Raw genomic sequence first — 23,343 nt, 5'->3', positions numbered from 1 at the left:
CTGCAAAAGTATCTCACAAAGAGGATCCTAGGCCTTAAACAATTGTCGTATATGGACAGACTCAAAAAGCTCCAACTATTCTCTGTCTCATATTGCCTACTTAGAGGCGATCTCTGCTTGACTTACAAAGCATGTCTGACCCATCTAAAGAAATCTCAATCCCTCCGCACCACACCCTTCAGAGACCTCAACCTCATTAGCACAATTAACAGAACATGCTGGAGGGACAGGTTCATAAACCAGAGACTTCCCATGCTATGGAACAGATTTCCCTTACATGTCAAGCAGAGCACCTTACTGACTCTCTTCAAGAGAAATCTTGATGAGTGGATGGGTAACAGAAAATTCACCCCGGGAATAACTCCAGTGGCTCTACTCGACAGAGGCACTGGGAACTAAGGTCAGGTGGCACTATACCAGGGTAATCCTATGGCTAGGCTTGTAAAGCCCCCAAGGCCATTAGCATAGTACACACCTATGAACCTATGTTTGGGTCTTGTCAGGTCAGCAGAAATGTATGCACTCCCACAACTGCAGATATATACATGTAATCAATTTCAAGGAGGCTGACACCTCCTTCGGAATGGGGATTGTATAATCTTGGTATGGACTGATTTTTATAAATAATTTGATGAGCATGAAGTATCCTTCTTATTTTCCTGTGTAATCTATCCAACACCTTTAGGGGCCAGTCAGTCACTCCAAAACTGTAAGTCAGAACAGGAAGAGCAAATTGGTTTATAGCTTGAGTTTTGTTCCTAGATGTCAACACTGTTTTTAGGATTAATTTAAGTCTTCTAAAATATTCCTTACTAAGTTTTATTCTCATTTGTTCATGTTTTATTGTTGATCCTTCATCAATTCCCAAATATTTATATACCCCCTCTTGCTCAAGTTCTTTTATATCACATTCTTGTCCTAAACTGATGTTTTCTTGATGCTGCAGCTTTCCTGATTTAAAGGTTGCTTCTGCACATTTATCAAGACCAAATACTTTTGGTTCCTCATCTGATGAGCAATACAGTTTTAAATCATCGACAAAGAGAAGATGAGAAGTATTTACACTTTGTTGCTTTTTGGGAGACAAATTATAGCCAGGACCTAATCTGTTAAGCAGACATCTTAATGGGTTAATCACAAGGCAAAAGAGCAACGGTGACAGAGTCAACCTGGAATATCCCCCTTTGGATTTTTATCCCAGGAATAATAATTTGTTGTTTATCATGGCTTAACTGCAATGTGGTTTGCCACTGTTTCATGGTCACTGTGAAGTAGTTTATCAGCGTAAGATGCATCTTACACATTTTTAAACACTTTTTTGTCCATGAATGTGGGGTGCTGTCAAATGCTTTTTTGTAGTCAATCCATAATTAGATTTTTTCCCTTTTTTACAGTTCTTCACCATGACTTTATTTAACAACAAATAATCCTTTGTTCCATATGACTTTATGTTATTGTCCTTTTGCTCTATTGTCATAATTGAATTTTCTTCTAAATGTCTATAAACTCTGTCGGTATCAATTCCAGTGTATAGTTTATACTTCGTCAGAAGGCAAGTTATTGCAGTTTCACTCTTAAGTAGGAGCATTGTTTTTCCTGTTGTTAGCCAGGCTGGTGTTTGTTCGGGGTGTGCATAATCGTCCGTATGGTTATTGCTATTCTACTTAAGGATCTATATCCAAAGTCCCAGTCTCTCCTCATTTCTTGTGGCTTCCCCATTTCGTCATCATCCCCTTTGACTTGCAATTATAGGTTTCTGCTTGTGTTATGTATAGCATCGTTAACCATGCAGGTCTGAAATACCCCTTCAAATTGGGTCTATATCACTTACAGCATTTCATCGGAAATGCCGTTTATTAAATTCCGCTCATGTGGTGGGACTGCTAATTATATATATTATCTCCAAGATCGCACTACAGTGGGGAAAAGGCAAATTTCCTGTTTCTCACTCTATCTCAATCTCATTATGAACAGTTCGAAGAAAGGTATGTTTGATGTAAGTGCACTGAAGATGCCATTCGCTGAACTGATAGGGACCTTTCAAATTAGGTAATCCCAGACTGCCTTGTTCTATTGGAAGAATCGGCTAATCCCACTAAATTCTTGCCATTTTCCCTTCCCAGATAAAATCCATCAGCTCTTTATTAATTGCTATCCACAACTTCTCTCCTGGTTGCTAAAATATGCCTGACCTGTGTATAAGACTAAAGGGACTTAAATAACTGCTTATATCTTGCTATCCATACCCATAAAACGGGGCTTCCAATTTCTCAATTTTTGGATTATCTTTTGCTTCGTGTCTTTCCACATATCCTTAGCTGCCACACCAGAATCATTTTTAATCAATACTCCTAAATACTTCATTTTATCATGTCCCTGTAAGTATGGATATTGCTGAACCATTTCATATGTGGGTGCATTACAGCTATTGTCTTTGGTTTAGCTTCATTAATTTCCATCCCAACAAGATTTGAAACTCTCTCAAAATGTTCCACAACACTGAAATGTCCTTTTCTGGTTTTATGAGGTATAAAATAATACCTGCAAATACAGCCAGCTTTTCTTGACTATCATAGCAATTATATCCTTGAATTTCTAAGTCCTTTATTTTCTTTGCCAATGGCTCTAAATATAATGCAAATAGTAAACGGGAAAGAGGACACCCCTGCCTGGTTCCTCTGCTCAGACAGAAATTATCAGAGAGGAACCCACCCACTTTAATTTTCACCTCCGATCCCCCACATATCCTACAAGTCAACCTTATAATTTTATCAGGGAATGCAAGATAGTAGCCTGAACTTTTATTGCTATTTATCCACAGTGGTGAGGAAATCATCTTAATGTGCCACAACTTATATGTAAAGGTATGGCATCCAGATCGAAGGAAATTATAGTCTCACTGTACTCAGTCCTCATTAGACCAATAACCGAGTACATTGTGCCATTTGTCATGTACTTGACTAGGCACTTATAGCAGCTGGAGTGACCTCAGAGGTTCCTCACAAAGAAAATACAGGGTGTAAATAACATGAACTATGTTGATAGACTAAAATCCCTATCCCTGTACTCTGTCTCCTACTGATTATTAAGGAATGACCTAAAAGGTACTCATAAATCCAGCTCTGATGGAGTCGCTACACATCTGCAAGTCAAACAGCATGAGAGTCACCCACTCTTAGGGATCTAAGCTTAGTCAGCAACTCAAACAAAACATGCTGGAGAGACAGATGTGTGTCTCAGAGACTGACCCTTTTGTTGGAACACGCTTCCTATTGACATTAAGCAGAGACCTTCCTTGGCCCTCTTCAAATGCAATGTGGATCAATGGATGTGGAACTGCAAATTCACATCTGAGGTAGGGCCAATGTCCCTTATGGACAGTAGCAATCTGTAAGATACTCAATGCACAGGCACAAATCTATGCCATACTTTTCCCCCCAAGGGTCATATATTGGGTAAACTTGGGTTATATTGACTAGGCTTGTAAAGGCCCTTAAGCCATTAGCCTTGTGATATTCTATGAATCTATACTCAAGGTAATTCTACCAGCGAGTTTGACAGAGCTATAGACAGAACAATACAGCTACCAGGGGAACATCTGCTTCAATATAAAGACAGGAACCCCTGTGACAAAGTTCAAATAGTGGCAACATATCATCCAAACCTTTAAAAGTGTACAAAATATTAAGGGACCACCAACCAATGTTCAGTGAGGATAAGCTGAAAGACATTTTTCAAGTGCTTCCACTGCTGTCATTTAAACAACATCCAAATCTAAAGAATCTTCTTGTCAGAAGCACACACAGACCAGGACAAAACATGTTACAGAATAGCACAAAACCTGCTATATTCAAGATGCAAAACATGTCACTTGATTTGTATAGCTTACAACATAATAATTTCATAGAACAGAAGTGTCAAAGTACTAGCTTCATTTATATTCACTTCCAAAAATCTGGCTTATATAATTAAATGCAGGGATTTTCCAGATATAGGTTACACAGGAAAGACAGGCTAGTTACTCAGAACGAGGATGAATGCCTGCAGACACAAAGCTACAAATAAAACAATGACAAGCCAGTATACGCACACATCTCCCAGTCTGAGCATTCTGTATCAGATATGACAATTAGGGTTCTTAAAAGCCATTTCTGCACACCTTTGGAAAAAACAACAATGGAGATTAACAATTCAACTGTTCAGTCTGACAGTCAGTGGTATGAACCCAGATAAAGGTTTTATGAGACTCTAACACCTAACATTTCCTTTCGAGTAACAGTGGACATAAATAAGGTACACTGAACAGCAACACATTTTTCCCTTTTTCTTCAGGTAATGAATGCTTTGATGAACTTACTATGAATTCCAACCTTTCCTCTCAGCTGTACAGATTTTCACAGAAAGTCCATATTTTGCCTCATATTTTTGGTCTGTTTCTCATAAAATTGTTTTCTGGCAAATCACTGGTAAATCATTGAGGTTTGAAGTCAGAAAATAATGACAGATGGTTGAGTTTCAGACTTCATACCCTTCAGAAAATATATGATAATGCAAAACCTGCATTTCTATCTACTTGATAAGTCTGTAAGAGCAGTACTTAAAATGTCCCTATTTTTGTGCATTTGTCCCCTCATTATTTGTTGCTTTGTCCAGATCTCTTGCTCTAAGAGGTTGAGAGGTATGATTCCACCTGATGACTATTTCAGAGTATTAACAGTAACTATTAAGATTATTGGGGTCTATATTTTAGCACCTGTATTTTATTCATGACAAGAGAACAGTTATTTTCACAAAGGCAGCATTCTTTTCAGATTACTAGTAACCATAAACTTAAAAAGTTAGCAAAGGTTTAAATGTTGAGACAGTTGGCATAACAAAACTTTATCCAGTTCAGATGTTCTTAAGAATCTTATGCTAAGTAACGCCACCATTTTCTTTTCATGCAATTTTCTACTTCTTTCTCTCTGTTAGCTAACCATAGTCTGTTTAGTATATTAACTGCGTACAATATCCATACATTCTACCCCTGTATCTTATTCTCTTGGTAGTCTCATCAATGTGAACTGCATGTTATTGCTAATTAAGACTTTCTATTAACCAAAACCTCATTTCGCAAAGATTGCTTGTTTAGACAGAGTAACGGCTTACAAATTATAACTTTTTGTTTTCCTTCTCTGGATGTAACTGATCTCCCTACCCATCTCTTATTTTGAGATTTACTGTCTCATTAAATGTCAGTGCAGTCTCTGTTATTGTTATCTCTGCTCAATGAACACTAAGTCTGACGTAACATGCCAAACCTTGATTTTGTAGGATGTCTTGACCCTGTTATACACTTTCAGTCTCTCTCTCTCTCCCTAACACACACAAACACACACGCACACACACACACACACACACACACACACACACACACACACACACACACACACACACAAAATCAGTCTCTGAGGTGTAGTGTGGGCTTCATGCTTTACACCCTAACTTAACTCCTGATGAAGGGCTCATGTCAACTCAATACCTCGAGTAACTGCAAAACCTATGTTGGTCCAATAAAACATATTATATAATGACTGGCTATTAACATTCAAAAATGTGCATGTTGATTAGTCAACCTGACCAACATGCCCATTCTAAAATCCAGGACATACCAATAGAAAAAGTCCACTTGCCAGGACTTTCTTCTATTAATATATGCGACTGTTCATTCAGAGAAGTGCAAAATATGAAATCCAGATAGTTTAAATGTATGACAGAGATGTTGCAGAAATACACGGAAAATCACGTACGTTATACAAAACTAAAGAAACATACCTGATTTTCCTTGCATTTCTGCCCTGTCTCTCTCTTGTACCTCCAAACTGTCTGAATTTGAAACTTTTTTTTAAAATAAATTATTAACAGAGATCGTTCTTTCTCCATTGCTTCCTTTCCATAGCACTAATGTACTGTGTAAACGTGGGGACGTAAATCCCATACGCATGTGCAGTACGTCAAAAAAGCAGCACATCATCTAAAATAAGCAGACCACCACCACAAAGCTCTTATACAAAGACATTATTTAAGAAAAGTAACTAATTGTTTTCTTAAATAATATCATTTCATAATAGCAATAACCAACTCCTGGGTGTGACATATTGAAGATTTACCTATGGTTGCCTTTGTTTAATCAGTTGGGCTTCGCCCTCGTGATTAAACCACATCAGCCATGGGTACATTTTCAATATACCACATCCAGTCCTTTGTTATTGCTATATTATACAATGACTGGCCATTAATATTCAAAAATGATCATGCTGATTGGTCAACCCAACCAGCGTACCTATTGTAAATCGAGGATATACCAATTGTAAAAGTCCGGGCGCTAAAGTATCACTGAGCAGTCAGACTTTTTTATCTACTGGTATGTGTAGACACGCATTAGTCTGAAGGAAAGAAAGTCTGAAACTGAGATGAGTGTCATTATTTAGTGACTTCATTCCTTATAAAATTTGCAGTTTTCTGACAAATCACTGAGGAATGAAGTCATTAAATAATGACACGCATTTCCGTTTCAGACTTGCTTTCCTTCAGACAATGCAAAAGAGCAACATTATTCATCGCCTCCTTTATATAGTCCACATTTCTTAAAATAAGAATAAAAGCTGTAACCTCCTGACAGTTTCGAAGTACTTACAAGAGCCGAGAACAAAGGAAAAATTAGGTATGTTCTGTAAAACTAAAGAAACATACCTGATTTTTCTTGTATTTTCCCTGTCTCTCATACCTCTAAACTATCCATAGGTTACAGCTCCCCCCCCCCCCCACAAAAAAAAAAAAAAAAAAGCAACAAAGACCTTCCTATCTTCACTGCTTGCTTTCCAAAGCAATGATGTACTGCATAAATGTGGAATTGGAAGTCCCATATGCATGCGCAGTACATCAACAAAGCAATGGAAAATCGGGGAAACAAAGAGGAAGAACACCATGGCACCATTATACAAAGACATTATTTAAGAAAAATAAGACATTTTTTCCTTAAATAATGTCATTGTATAATATCAATAACTGACTCTGTGGTGTGGTATATTGAAAATTTACCCACAGATGGCTTTGTTTAATCACTTGAGCTTTGCCCTTATGATTAAACCACGCCAACCACAGGTAAATCTTTCAATACACCACACACATATAGGAATATATGTGATGTATAATGTTTGTTAATGTTAATCTGTTAATACAATTTGATTACTTTTATGTAAATGTAAATTTACCTATGTCACAAGTGCTAATTCAATAAAGGTGCTTAAAAATGTATACCACACCCACATCGTCGGTTATTGCTAGATAGATGTAGGTTAAAAAAAATAGCTGGGTGCACAAGTCCCAGGATAAAAAAGTGCTCAATCCTGGTAGGTGCACTGGTGTCAGGACTGGAGAAAATGACAGTGTAGAATCCTCGGGACATGGAAACATTCCTACAATGGGGCTAGCCCAGGTCCAGGGGGAGGATGGCCCCTTATTGTAGAAGGAAGTAGTAGTCCACAAAAAACACAAAAACCTGACAGGCAAAAAAGAGCCATAAATATGACAAGAGTGGACTACTGAGGATAAAAAAATAATATATGTTGGTACTATTATGCAAGAATTTCAGAATTTCCAGAAAGAAGATATTCAAAAAGATTAAGAGATAAATTAGAAGAAAGAAAATACTTGCTCAAGAAAAAACTGTCAAAAGCTTCAAATGCAAATTTGTATTCATTAGTATAACAGATTTGTGAAAAACATTATACAGACCAAGAAACCTTGGGCCTTTTGGAAAAAGAAGCTACTGAGGAAGTGGGAGAATATAAACAACATAACCAAGAGACTTTTGAATGTATAAAAATGAAACATGGGCATGGAAAAGATCTGTAATAGTGTAATACCTATGCAAAGGAGAAAGCCAAACTAATCAATACAAAAAAGCGGGTCTATATCACTTCGACGAAATGGCAGAAGTTCGAACACCATATGTTCGAACTTCTAACCTCGAAGTGCAAAACCATTGAAGGCTTAGAACAGTGATTTTTTTTCCCCAGGGAAAAAAAATCGCTGTTCCAAGAAACACACACACAACACAAGCACACCAAAAAAACAGCAATCCACACACATACACTTAAAATTCTACATCTAACCCTACACTAAACTGTACATACACTACTATCTATCCACTTACCTTAACCCGAACCCTAACCCTAAGGTCCGTCACTATCGCACACTCACCTGACCCGTGCCCTAACCCTAACTTACCTATCCTGCCCTAACCCTAAAGTCTGTCACTATTGCAAACCCACCTCACCTGCGCCCTAACCCTAACTCACCTAACCCATGCCCTAAGCCTAATGTCCGCACAATCGCACACTTACCTGAACCCGACCCATAAATTTCCACCACAGTACTGAAAATAGCGAAGCCGCAGAAATGGCCAACTGAATTCTTTCCCTGGGAAATAATTTGGTGTTCCTCGGCTTCACGATAGTCAGTTTTTGAACTTCACAGTTTGAACATATGGCGTTCGAACTGCTGAAGTTTCGACGAACTGATAGGAACCCAAAAGAGCAGCTCCAAAGATATTTGAAGAGAAATACATGAAAAGGCACCAGGGTATAAAAAATTTCATAAAACACAAAATAAGATCACAAAGGGGGAAGGTAGAGTAGAAGATTAGTAAAGAAGTTGTTTAACAAATGGAAGAATACCTGCAAAGTGAAGGATTTAGTGTTGAAAGTCTAATACAGGTCATGGCACAACATGATGGAACAATAAGTCCTCAAAATAAGGAGAAACAGGTGGAACAGGAGACATATGAAGAAGAAATAAGGACATGGGGAAGAAAAAGAGATTTAATATGGTACAATATTTATGCAAAGGAGAAAAAAAAAACTAATCAATAAAAATAGCAGTACTAGAGATATTTAAAGAGAAATAAAGGCAAAAGCACCTAGACATGGAAAATTTTGCAGTACAAAAAATAAGAAAACAAAGGGGAAGTAGAAAAGAGGATTAATAATGAAGAAGTTAAACAAATAGAAGTTTTAGTTATGGATCACCTGTGACCTGAAGTATTTAGTTTAGAAAATGTAACTCTGGTAATGTCAAAGCATGATAGAACAGTGAGTCCCCAAGTGAAGGAAAAAACAGGTAGAACGGGAAGCAACTGATCAGTTGCCACACAAAGATACTCTGGAGCCTTCAGCAGGAATCCAGTACCAAAGTTCTGTTGGAGTTGCACAACCAAGGAAGAAATAAGAAACGGTGGCACCTGTGATGCAATCAATGTTCTGGAGTGATAGGCCAGCAAGTTCCCATATGAAAGAGCAATGGATGGTGCAGGATGCAGCTTAAGAGAATATGTCACAGACAGATGCTCTGGAACTTTCTGTAGAATGCCCACAGGAAACAGAGAACAAAGAATGTACCTACAGATTAGATAAAAATGATCTAAAGGAAGAGTTGCTTGATTTAATAGAGACAGATAGAAATATAAAGCTTGATGAAAGAAATAGATTACAGAAAGTTTATAAGACCCAAAATGTTAGAAGTCTGATAAAACAAATGAACACAGTAAGCAAGACTATTGATAGAAATTCATGTGAAATAACAGAAATAAATAGGATATGTTACTGTGCAGCAAAATTAACAACAGATAAAGTCTTACTGCAAAAAAACAGGGCAATAAAGGAAAAGAAAAGAAAGAAATCCAGTACCATCATGGAAGAACAGAACAGAGAAAACTATAAAGCAATTAAGGCAATAAGTGTCACAGAAGAGACTAGCACAGTGAACAAATCAACAAAAATACTTGGAAAGACAGCCATGATAAGAGCAACATGCAGTATCAGAACAGACCAGGATCTATTGGACACTACTGCAAATAAACTAAAGTTATGGGCACACACAGAAAAATTTAGAAGATATGCAGATAAATATAAAGAAAAAAATATAGCAATTCTTTGATAACCCAAAAAGTTTTATACAGAATTGGGAAACAAAGTAAAAGAAATAGAAACACCACCAAAAGAGAAGAAATTGACACATTTTTGAGAAATATCTATGAAGATCCTGTAAAACACTAAAAGATGCTGACTGGATAGTAGAGGTTAAAGAAACAATAAGAAGTTCAAATGTACAAGATGTGAAATTGGATGAAGTAATGGCCACATAAATTGCAACAAACTTAAGAAAAGCTCCTAAGTGGAAAATCCCAGGCCCAGATGCAATACTTAACTTCTGGCAAAGAGTATTAACATCTTTACATGAAAATGTAGGATTTTTCTAAGCTCTACTTATACAAGCACCCAGAACAGACACCAGCCTGGTTAACAACAATAAACACGATGCTCCTTAAGAGTGAGCCTGCAAACTATCCTAAAAAAATATAGACCAATAACTTGCCTTCTGACAATTTTTAAACTATACACTGGAAATGATACAGACAGATTTTATAGTCATTTAGAAGGAAACTCAATTTTAGCAATAGAACAACAGAGTAACAAAAGAAAGTTATATGGAACAAAGGATCAATTGTTCTTAAATAAAGTCATAATGCAGAATTGTAAAAAGGGAATTATCGTAGTATGGCATGGATAGATTACAAAAAAAGTATTTCACAGCATCCCACATTCATGGATAAAGGATAGCTTACAGATGTATTAGATATACCATACGCTGATCAATTACAGTACAGTGACCATGAAACAGTGGAAAAAACACTTTGCAGCTGAGCCATGATAAAGGACAAATTACTATCCCAGGGGATATTGCAGCATGGCTCTTTGTCACCTCTCTATTGCCTTGCTCTTAACCCATTAAGATGTTTACTTAACAGATTAGGTCATGGTCACAGTTCAGCTCCCAGAAAACAACAAAGTGTAAAGACTTCTCATCGTCCTTTTATAGATGATTTAAAACTGTATAGTTCATCAGATGAGGAGCTGAAAGGACAAGTGGAAGTGGTCAAAACTTTCTCAGATGATATGTTGTTGTGTCTTTCGGCTTTTCCCGGTTAGGGGTCACCACAGCGGAACTCCGGTCCGCTAAAGATTGGCAGTAGATTTTTACGTGCCGAGTTGCCAGCCCTGACACACAACCTTCAACGAAGGTACGCCCATTCACGCATGTCTCCACGCAGAAGGCGATCTAGCTGAGAATCGAACAGGACAACGTCTTACTGTGAGGCGACAATGCTACCGCAGCACCACCACCGCAGTCTTTCTCAGATGATATAAGAATGTCATTTGGTCTTGATAAAAGTGTAAAAGGAACATTTTAAGCAGGAAAGCTGCAGCACCAAGAAAATATCAGTCAGGAAGATGAATGTGATATAAAGGAACTTGAGCAGGAGGCAGTGTATAAATATTTGGGAACTGATGAAGGACAGGCAATAAAACATGAACAAATGTGAACAAAACTCAGTAAGGAGCAATTTAGATGACAAAAAGTAATACTGAAAACAGCCCTGACATCTAGGAACAAAGATAGAGTTATAACCAATTTGCTCTTCCTGTTCTAACTTAAATTTTTTTGGGTGACTGACTGGCCCCAAAAGGTATTGGATAAGTTGGACAGGAAAACAAGAAAAATGCTTCATGCTTATGAAATGATATATAAAAATCAGTGTATACCAAGATTACATATTGCTTGTTCTGAAGGAGGTATGGGCCTCCTCAAAACTGATTACATGTATAGGTCTGCAATCGTAGGACTGCATGCATATCTGCTGACCTCATCAGATCCAAAGATAGTAAAACTTCTGAAACATGAAGAGAACAGTCTAAGATGGCCTACTTGCTTAGTTTAACAGAAGCATAACTGCATCAAGCAGAAATGGAAACGAAACCAGAAAAATCAGGCAGCAACTGAATGTGCAAAAAAAAACAAAAAGAAAGAATATAAGGAGAAGGATCAGATGAGAAAGCAAGAAATGTGGAAAAGGCATAAATATAGTTGCAAGTACAGAGAGCTCCTAGAATAACCTCATGTTGGTCAGGATCTGATGCAAGAACGGTTAAGGAGAAGTAAATTTAAACCAAAACGTGAAAGGTTAATAATGGCGGTCCAGGAGAGCGGACTAAGTGCACATTGGTTTACAAAGTCCATTGAGCATGTAGGAGAAACAGACACATGCAGGTTCTGTAAAACAGAACTGTAAACAGTTGCCCATCTTGTTACTGGGTGTGATACATTAATGGCACAGGGCCTGTATCCTGAAAGGCATAATAACGTGGCAAGACTGGTTTTGATTGTGTAAACATTACAATATTGAAGTAGCTGAGAAGAATTGGAAACATGAGTCACAAAGTATTATAGAGAATGATGAAGTTTGTATCACATAGGATCACCCACTATCAACAGTTTAAAAAAAAAGATGTGAGAAGACCAGATATAGCTGTCCATGAAAAGAAAACAAGAGTAACGCTGATCGTAACTGCTGCTCCCAGTGACTACACGGTCTTACGTAGAGAGACATTGATCGTAACTACTGCTCCCAGTGACTACACGGTCTTATGTACAGAGAGAGACAAAGTCATAAAATACCAGGATTTGCAGGCAGAAATGAGAGACATGTGGAAGAAGGTTACCTAGACAGTTCCAACAGTGGTAGGAGCAATGGATCTTATAAAATCAAATTTACAGTCCTATTTAGATATGCTATCTGTACATGTAACTCTGTAGGTAATGCAGGAGGAATCAGTTCTGGGCACGTTGCAGGTGCTGTGAAGAGCCCTTTTGGCTAACATCAAGGACTGAAACAGTACTAATTTCACAAACTTTAATCATATTTTGACTTATGATTGGGGTCCATTCCTATCATAGTATTAGAAACCCAAAAGATTTGGAGAAATTAAAAAGTGCAGTATCCTTGTAACAATTCAAACAGCATATGAAGTAGTCAGAAAACACATTAGTCTGACAGTACTAACAGTGGAGATCTGAAAGATAATACATCATATCCTATGACTGAACATAATACCTCAAAATGGAAATATATAGCAATGGTACAATACATACAGGGAAACATATCTGCCTGTTCTGCTTTAACATTGCTCAGTGACTAGACTTCAGAAGCATGAACATATAGTCTAGGAAAGCTGATATACAACAGTTATGGTAAGCAGATGGTCTACAAACAGGAAGTCAAGTGAAGAATGATTGACCAATGTCATTTGCATGTCTTCTATCAGATGTTGATCAGCATAATGCCTTAGGTAAATTTACAACATATTTTTAAAGTTCTTGCATCATAAATCTTCACTAAATTATGCTAAAGCAAAGACCAGAGAATAACCGGTACAAGAAAAGCAAAAGAACAGCTGGATTCTGCAAAAAATATTTAATATTTGCCTTTGACATATAATACTATCCTATCATTTTATGCTAAAATCAAATACCCTGGGATTCAGAAAGACTTAGAGCAATGTAAGGCCTTACTTCAGAAGGTTTCCATATCAAGGTAAGCTTTTCCACTTCAGAGACTGCTCTACTGGTGTAGTTTTTCCTCCTCACAGGGGCTGTACTATGAACAGTGATCTTCTAGACGAAACCGTATATTATTGTGGCAGTCTGTGGGAGTGGCAAATGCTAATTAGCCACGTGCTTCCCCTCAATGAATGTCTGGAGCTCCTGATCTACTTGATTGAATGATCCACTGAATCACTCAGCACAGTAAACTTTTACACTAAGAGTAAAAACTGAATTTGGTTGATTGACAGCATTCCGTTATTCATAGCTGTGGGAATACTTGCTCACAGAACAGGTAAGTGCAGTGGGGTGGGGGGTGTGCGTATGTGCCTGTGTGTGTGTGTACATCTGTAGGGTCATGAATGAGACTCAATAAATGCATGCATGGCAAACAAGTGCCCAACATTTGGAGGAATTCTCTGAACTCACCCTTGGAAAGTGCAACAGTTCTTCCATTCTGCAATGGCAACAGACAGGTCTAATTTCCAGATTCTATTGGCTCAGTTTTACAACCAGTTGCAGACTGGTTTATGGGAACTTGTCAGGGTCAAAGGGAACATTAGCAGATGCTGCTAATGTTCCATGCTAGTGCACTGAGTTTAAAAACAGCACCACAGGGGCACTTTGAGATATTTTCTCTCTTCTTTTTTATTCAGTAATGGAGACAATAGAAGACTGGAAGGAGGGAGCTATAACAAATAATTCTGTAAAGGCTACAATAGAGCTGGTCCTGTTTTCAGAAACTATATCTTTCTCAGCCTGTCAAGTTTCTTGCTTCTCTTGCAGTCAGTCTTTCTCTCTCTGTCACCTGTCTCTGATTTTGTCCCATATTTTTGCTCTGTTCCTCATAACATTTTTATTTTCTGGTACATCTCTGAGAATTACAATCAGTCAAGGCAATACAGTTTCATATTTCTTGATGCTTACAAAATGCATGCTGTTGCAAACTGTTTCTTATTATGTTTTTTAAATGAATTATGTTAACATTTAAAAAATGTTCCTACTTTGGATCCTTTTTCCCCCCATTATTTCTAGCTGTAACCCTTGTTTCTTGAGCAAAGAAGTTAAAAGATATGCAGTTTGGAGAACACTGTGACCCACTGGGATTTCTGGCATATTTCTTCTGCTTCTGCTTGTAGATTAAATTGGGGAGTCTATGCAAGGTGAAGAAGCATTGCAGCAATGGGTTTAATGGTTCCCCTGCTGAGCTGCTAGCAGAACCACAGGACTTGGTTCCGGGTTCCAAATAATTACTTTGTCTATGTGCGCTGGTCCGGTTGACTAGCCTGTACTAACTGTTATGCTTATGTTCTCTACAGCTTTAGAAAAGAAGATGCACTCTAGTTCATTCCTCAGTTTCCATTTTTATTATATAGTGAGTCAGTTAAGTATGCTGTTTGTTATTTTGCAAAGTAATCGAGAGTGATAATACAGTATAAACTTGATTACAAAGCTGGCATATTTACCATCTATTCTGGTTATGTATGTTAAATTTATTTTCAGAATGTTGCTAAGCCTCCAATTTTAACTATGTTATTCTGTCACAGTTTCAGTACTGTAAAGATATACTGTTTAGAAACATGCATATTTTGGAACTGTAGGGAGGGAGGCTATGCATTTAGTTTGCTATTTTAGTTCACATAATGTGGTTTTGTATTGTGAATTATTATGAAGCTTTAGACATCAAAAACAGTCTTCATTCTGTTTACTATGCTAAAGTTACTGCTGGTTACTGATTGCAAGGGATTTTATTTGGGCTGTTTTGTATCATATTGAAGTATGCTTGAGTAACTTAAGCAGGTCACAGTGCAGTAAGGATGCAGTTGTGGTGAAGCTATGTAATTAGGCATTTGCTAAAATCACAAGGATCCTAATTTTACAGACTGTGCCCCCAAGAGTGCAAAAAGATACATTATGCATCTGCCCTTACGGTGTGAATTTAAGTATTGCACCATCCTTCTCTAGAGGTGCAAATTTACACATTAGCATATTATAAGTCTATGATTTTGTACCCTCTGCTATGACTTTTGACGGTAACTTGCTATAGTTTTCAAAGCTGAGAGGTTGGGTTGGGAGGAATGATGTGTATCTGTGTTATTTTTTGTTGTCTGCATGGGAAGGTGCATTATGGGACTTTGGTAAGGAATGCCATGTTTGAATGTATGTAAATATGTGTTTGTGTCTTTGTATATTGGAGCATACATGTTGGTGAGTGGGTGAGTGATTCTTTGAGTGACAGCAAACGTTGGGGATTATTCGTGGATAAGTGGATGTATGTGTCGTGGGTGATATTTGAATATGTGCGTGTTTGCATGTAGAAGGGTGCCTATATTCTGTTGATTCATGGGCTGCTAGAGAAAACACTAGCAAAGTTAGGTTTGAATGCACAGTCTAATCTTTAATTCAGAGACATTGTTGCAAAAGACAGGTCACAATCCTAGCAGTTATCTGTGACTGTAGTTTCTAAGTGTCTTTAGAAGCTCTCATAAAAGCCAGGTGAAGTCACTTGTTTTCTAGGTGAATTTTAGAGACTGACCACCATTATTTGCTCAATTATATATATAAATATATATATATATATATATATATATATATATATATACATACACACATATATTCTCATTTTCGGCAGAAATGCTTGTGCATTTTGTTTGTGAATGGAAGTATTGAAGTGCATCATTGCATGTAGTAAAGTACAATGTAAGATAACTTTATGCTGCAATATATTTCATGGTGGCATCTATTTCAAATTTCAGTGTCTTATCATGGTGCAGAAAAGTAGCCAATGTATAGCTGTGAAGGCAGGTCTATGTCAAAAGATCAAATGGCCAAATTATCAAACCTAATATGGTTCAAAGGTTCATAGATTAGTACTAGGCTAACTGCACTTGCGAGCCATTTTTAAGCCTAGCCAATTATCCCTTGTGAGACTCAAACCCTGCACCTTGTGTTTATAAGGCAAACACCTTAACCATTAGTCCACCCTTCCAACCCCCAACAACCATATGGGCAACAATTCAGCCGTTGACATAAAAAATCAAACTCAAACAACACCTGCACACAACAGAAACAATGCTTTTGAAGGAGTGCAAGCCTGCACCCCCATGGGGTGGGTTCCACCACCCGCCCCCCCTAATAATTATATACCAACTCCAAGACTGCACTACAGAGGAAAAGGGAAATTTTCCTGACCCATACTGTACCACAGTCTCTGCTAGAATGGTTTGACAGAATAAATTTTTGACCATATGGGTTTCAACAATTTGACTGTTTGATCCTTTGAAGTAGACCTATGGAGCCATATAATTAATTAATATGATACACTCTATATGGGAATGATACTAGCTCACATGAAATGCATGTGCTGATTAACATACGGAAGCTGTTATAAATGATGTTTCAGGCAGTTCTCTAAATGTATAATATTGCCTGTTCATATTTTCATTAAGAAGTCCAAAATCATGCTACATACAAGTTACTGAAAGATTTTATTATACAGCGTACACTATTGACAACGCATATTCATTGGCACTTGATGTTTTTCTAGATCAGCTAGTAAGAAGTTAAATGTTGTCCATGTACTATTTTAGCGATAATCCATGACTGGGAGTGGTTTTATCATGTGGGTGAAGCCTGAGTGACTAAATAAAGTCAGCAATGGGTAAAGCCTGCATTATTTACACACAGGAGTGGATTATTGCTATTATACAATGACATCACTTAACAGAAAAATAAAACATACCTTTTTCTAAATAACGTCATTCTATAAATGGACTTTAAAGTTCTCCCTCTGATGTCTGCAAGTCTGATGCCACAAACTACACAACCCATTTCTCAAGAATTCCACAAAACAGTGAAATAAAGATGAACTTCATTAAGGTGAAGCGCTTACATCTCCCCCACAATAAATAAATAAATAAAATTATAATCAGAACTTCTTTGCAAGTTTTTGATGAAAGTGCTTAACTTTAAAAAAGTTTTTTTATTTCTTTAACTCATGGAACTCTGTGAGTTGGGTCATGTGGCTCATGGCACTGGTGCATTTTTTTGGTTCCGTGGCACTGGAAGCTTTGTGTTTGTACATGTAGGATGGGTACTGTACATGTACTGCACTATACCTTGAAGTTTCTGCTCATTATTTTACGGTAATGAGGAATCTATATGGTTGCTTTTTATGAATGGTCTGCATTTTTCTTTATTTCATTTTTTTCTTAGCTGTGGTGCTGTGGAGTCACAGGAGGTGCATTCTGGGCACAGTCTGTATTTCAATGGAACTATTTATGTGGTCACTCACAGTATTAATATTTTATTAAGTTATATTATTCTGAACATATACAAGTGCAATGGCAAGATGGATATAAAAATGACAATTTTTATTACTAAAATACTGTTAAGTGCTTTTCGTTTTACTCAAATAGCAAACTTCTTCAGACATAAATGTGACTGAAACAGCTTATATATTTTAAAATCTGGCACCATCTCCTTACAAACAGGAAGTGACATACCATTATTTTGTTTCTTAAAGGTAAATTAACTTAAATACTACATATGGATGAGCAAACTTCAAAATTTAGATAGTGGCAGATGGTTTTAACTGAATATCCAACTAGTACAGCCATTATGAAAGTGGATACTTATTAACAAATCTCCTCAAATATAGCAAAAAGTACAGTTTTGTACCTACCATAAATGTAGATGTTCGAAGATCCACATTGCTGCAGTCCTTACACTTGGGTAGTCTGCTGTCCTCGGTCGGCCCGAATATCAAAGTATAAGGCTGACGTCGGTCAAGGCGCATTTGACTGACATCAGGACGTCAGGGTACAAATGTGCATGACCGACGTCATATCCTCAGTCTTTTCTTGCCCCAGATGTCAGAAGACCCTAGAAATAAAGGTCAAAACCAAAAGACAGCAAACAAACAACCAACCATCCTAGCACTAAAAATATGTACAATATATACAATATACACCCTATTGACAACCCAACCCACACAACCGCCTTCAACTACAGAGGGGAAGGAGGGAGGGTAAATTGGACTGCAGCAATGTGGATCTTGAACATCTACATTTATGGTAGGTACAAAACTGTACTATGTTCTTCATCTCACATTGCTGCAGTCCTTACACTTGGGTAGAATCCCAAAGCAGAGGTAAGGGAGGATGGCTAAACTATAAGGAAGCAGGAGCTGCCAAAATGCCCTGCAAAACAGCAGTGGCAAAACCAGCCCTGGATTTAGAGTAAAGTGGTAGGTGATAATGCCTAGAGAAAGTATGCACTGAACTCCAAGTAGCTGCCTCCAAAATATCCTTAGTTGCCACCCCTCAAAAAGCTGTCAAGTGGCAGTAGCCCTAGTGGAATGAGGCCTAATCCCAGCTGGAATTTCCTTGCCATGATGGGAATAACAGAAAGCAATGCAAAACCCAATCCACTTAGAAATAGTTTGTTTTGACACAGGCTTGCCCTGAGAACTCAAAGCAAAAGAAACAAATAACTGCTGAGACTGCCTGAACCCCTTAGTTCTGTCCAAATAATACAGCAACTGCCTGTGTACATCTAAAGTGTGCAAAATCTTTTCCCCTTTATTTTGGGGATTTGCATAAAAAGTAGGCAAATGAATAGTTTGGTTTAAAGCCACACTAGAAACCACTTTAGGCATAAAGGAAGGATTAGTACGTAAAGATACCCTATCCTTATGGAAAATTAAGAAAGGCTCAACCGCCATAAGGGCCTGCAACTCAGAAACCCTTCTTGCAGAGGTAATAGCCAACAAAAAGCAGTCTTCCATGATAAAACTTTAATTCAGTAGTAGCTGCAGGCTCAAAAGGTTGTAGAGTGAGTTTCTCCAACACAAAATTGAGATCCCAAGCAGGAGTAGGAGCTCTTCGTGGGGGTCTTATATTCTTTGCCCCTCTAAGAAATTGCTTGAACAAAGGATGAGAAAACAATGGTGGGTCACAATCATAGTGAGCGAAATTGCTGCAGCATGAACCTTAATAGAAGAGAAGGACAAACCTTTGTCCAGTAACTCAGTAAGATATTGAAGAGCCACACTTAAATTAGGCTCAGAAACATCAAAATCCTTTGCTGCACTCCAAAATAAAAATCTCTTCCATTTATCTGCGTACACTTTCCTTGTACTAGGCCTTCTAGCTTCCAAAATAACATTCAAAACTTGCTGTGGAAGTGGAGGCCCACTATGGTTCAAAACAGAATATGCCAGGCTGTTAGGTGCAGAGAGTGAAGCTTGACATTGAGCAAATGACTGTCCTCCTGAGACAACAGGTGTGGAATCGAAGGCAAAGGCCATGGAGGCTTCCGTACCAGGCTTCTCAGTAATGGGTACCAATGCTATCGAGGCCAATCTGGAGCTATCAAAATCATCCTTGGCTTGTCTTGTCTGGCCTTTAGTAGTACCTTTGGGAGGAGAGGCAGAGGCGGAAAGGCATACACATGAAGATTGCTCCAATTGAAAGAAAGAGCATCCACTTTCCAAGCTGTGGGATGAAACCTTTTTGTGCAAAACTTTGGCAGCTGGTGGTTTAGTGGAGAAGGGAACAGATCTATGTCTGGAGTTCCCCATGACACTGTCAATTTCTGAAATACATGAGGATCCAATTTCCACTCGTGGGGATCCATAATTTGTCTGCTCAACACATCTGCTAAGGAGTTCTGTGCTCCCGACAGAAACCTTGCCTAAAGATTTAGCTGTAAACTGAGAGCAGTCTCCCACAAAATCATTGCTTGCCTGCATAGAGGATAAGAATGTGTTCCGCCTTGCTTGTTGATGTACCACATGACAGTTGTGTTGTCTGTTAGAATCAACACCTGCCCTGGAAGAAGTAAATCCTTGAAAGCTATTAATGCAAACTGGACTGCTAACATCTCTTTCAAGTTGATATGTAGATGTTGTAGTCTGGCAGGCCACTTGTCTTGTATCCACTTTCCATTCAGATGAGCTCCCCAAGCTTTGTCTGAGGCATCTGTCGTTAGAATCTGACTCGCCTCTGGCCGGATCACAGAGAGTCCCTTGTTTAGGTGACATTCCTGAGCCCACCACAAAAATTCCTTTTGAATGCAAGGTATTATTTGAATGACAGTGTCCAAATCCTGGCAGTGCTGTGTCCATACATTTTTGAGATACCATTGTAGCTTCCTCATATGCAGTTTGGCATTGGGAAGCACCAGAATACAAGATGCCATGAACCCCAAGGCTTGAAGGACTGTCCTTGCAGTCAGCCTGGACTGATGAGACAACTGATGAAAGTAAAGGGAAAGATTCTTTTGTTTGTCCGGGGTCAAAAAGGCCATCTGGGATGCTGTATTCAGTCTCACACCCAGAAAGCACATGTCCTGAGAGGGTACTAGACTGGACTTTATTTCGTTCACAGAATACCCCAGGCATCTTAGCACTGCTATCACATAATCCAAATGATGAAGAAGCTCGTCCCTTCCTTGAGCCAGAATCAGGCAATCGTCCAAATAAGGATAAATCTGTATTCCTTTTAACCTGAGGAAAGCTATCACTGGAGCCAGAACTTTCGTGAACACTCTGGGCAGTAGATAAGCCAAAGGGCAATGCAGAGAACTGATAATGAGAAGTCCCAGCTCACGCAGATACTTCCTGCAACTCAGTCTGATAGGAACATGAAGATAAGCCTCCTTGAGATCTAAAGTTACCATCCAATGATCTTTGCCCAGCAGAGGTAAAAGCTGCTGTAACGTCAACATTTTGAACTTGGGAATGTCCAGATAAGTGTTGAGGATAGATAAGTCCAAAATTGGTCTCCACGTGTTCCCTTTCTTTGGTACTAGGAACAGGCGAGAATAAAATCCTAGGCCCACTTCTGGCATAGGGACCGGCTGAATGGCCCCTATTTGGAGTAACAGAGAAATTTGCTTGTGAGCCTCTATTCTTTGTGGAGGAGGAACGTCTGGCATGCCTTTGAAAGGAGGCAAGGTATGGAAATAAAACCTGTAACCGTGGTGTATGATATCCAATACCCATCTGTCTTGGGTAATTAAACTCCAATTTTCTTTGAAAAGTGCCAACCTTCCTCCCAAAGGTGCTGCCAGATGAGAAGGCTCTGGCAGCTGAAAAGGTAGGTCATTGGGTCTGTTTACGAAAGGACTGACCCCTGCCCTCACCCGAAGACTGTGCAGGAGAACTCCCTGTTCTAGGCCTGAAAAAGCCCTGAGCTCTGCCCCTACCACGTCTAGATCTACCCCTAGACTGGGAATCATAAGAAGGATATGTCCACCCCTTAGTAGGCCAATTTCTACTAAACTTTGGAGGCTGAACCTGCAAAAAATCTTTAACAGTCTGCATAGACTTAGCCTTGTCTTCCATTTTCTTTAAAACTGTCTCAACAGGAGAACCAAACAACACATCAGATTGTAAAGGAGCATCTAAAATCCTTGTTTTAACATGGTCAGATAAATTCTGATCCCTCAGCCAGGCGTGCCTGCGAAGAACTGACCCAGTGGCAGCCACCCTAGGCGAGGCCTGTACAGCATCAAAACCACATTGCAAAGAATGCTTACCCACCTGTTCAGAAACATGTACTAAATCTTGCAACTCTTTACAATCAATACCTTCCGCCAGAGCATCAACCTTAGACTTCAATTGTGAAAGGAGATAGTTTTGGTATTTCAACATGTGAAACTGGCAATTCAAAGCCCTCATAGCTAGAGTGGAGGAAGTATAAACTTTCTTTCCCCATCTATCCAAAGCCCTGGCCTCTTTATCAGAAGGAACCGGATTCTTGACAACAGAAGCCTTAACACCTTTAGGCCCCTGACTAACAGTTTCTGGGTCCGCCCTAGGACTCTTAAAAAGATAGTTATGAGCTTCAGGCACCCTGTAATACCTATCCAGTTTAACAGGAGCAGGAGGCAAAGAATCAGGATTAAGAGAAGCCTCTGTAAAAACATCTTCCACCACATCCAAAACAGGAGGTATAGCCAAAGGCCTATGCTGGGGTAAAAACAAAAATTCCCTAAGCCTTTTCCTGGAATCAGAGAAGTCCTGACCTTCCCACTTAAAATGCTCCCTCATGGAATGAAGAGTTTCTGAAAAAGAAAAATCCTCAGGAGGAGAAGCAGAAGGAGTAGAATCATCCACATCAGAATCAGAATAAGGAGAATACTCCTGCAAGTCTTCAGCCGAAGACTCTGAAACATCGAAGCCTGCTCAAAACTCCCTAACTCAGGCTCCACCCTAGGTCTCTTATCAGGAGGGGGCAAAGAACCCCTAATCAAAGTAATCAAATCTTCTGCCATTTTAAGCATATGCTTCTTGGGCACAGTTCCTGAAGAACTAGGGGTGACACCAACTGAAGCTAAACCTGGCCTGCCTCTGGGAGAAGCCTTGGAAACAGAAGGAGAGGGCCTAACCACCCTAGGAAGGGAGGGTAGTATAGTAACCTGAGAAGCCCCTTCAGCCTGACCTGCCTCCTGAGAGGCCACATCCTGCAACAACAAAGTCTCTCCCTGGGATCCCAAAGAAACCTCCGGTGGAACCACCGGCTCCACCGACACCTCTAAAGAACCGGCGTCCGGTACGGACGGTTCCTCTAGCCTAGGCTTGACTGCTTTGTCCTTGCGCTTCTTCGAAGAAGCGCCGGAGCATCCGACGGCATTTTATAATTGCACCGCTTCCCGAAGACTAACCTGGCACAATCCAACCTTCTCTTTATAGTGCGCTTATTGAATCTAGCACAAGAGCGACACCCAACAACGTCGTGCTCAGGCCCTAAACAAGGAATACACAAAGTATGATAATCTCTATGCGGTATCTGTTTCCCACAAGAAATACAATTATTCACTTTTTCTGACATCCGGTAAACCACTGAGGCAAGA

Source organism: Protopterus annectens, chromosome 9.part0, assembly GCF_019279795.1.
Source record: "Protopterus annectens isolate FY-2018-M chromosome 9.part0, PAN1.0, whole genome shotgun sequence".
Taxonomy (NCBI): domain Eukaryota; kingdom Metazoa; phylum Chordata; order Ceratodontiformes; family Protopteridae; genus Protopterus; species Protopterus annectens.
The sequence above is the reverse complement of the archived record's forward strand: the minus strand, read 5'-3'. Positions refer to the sequence as shown.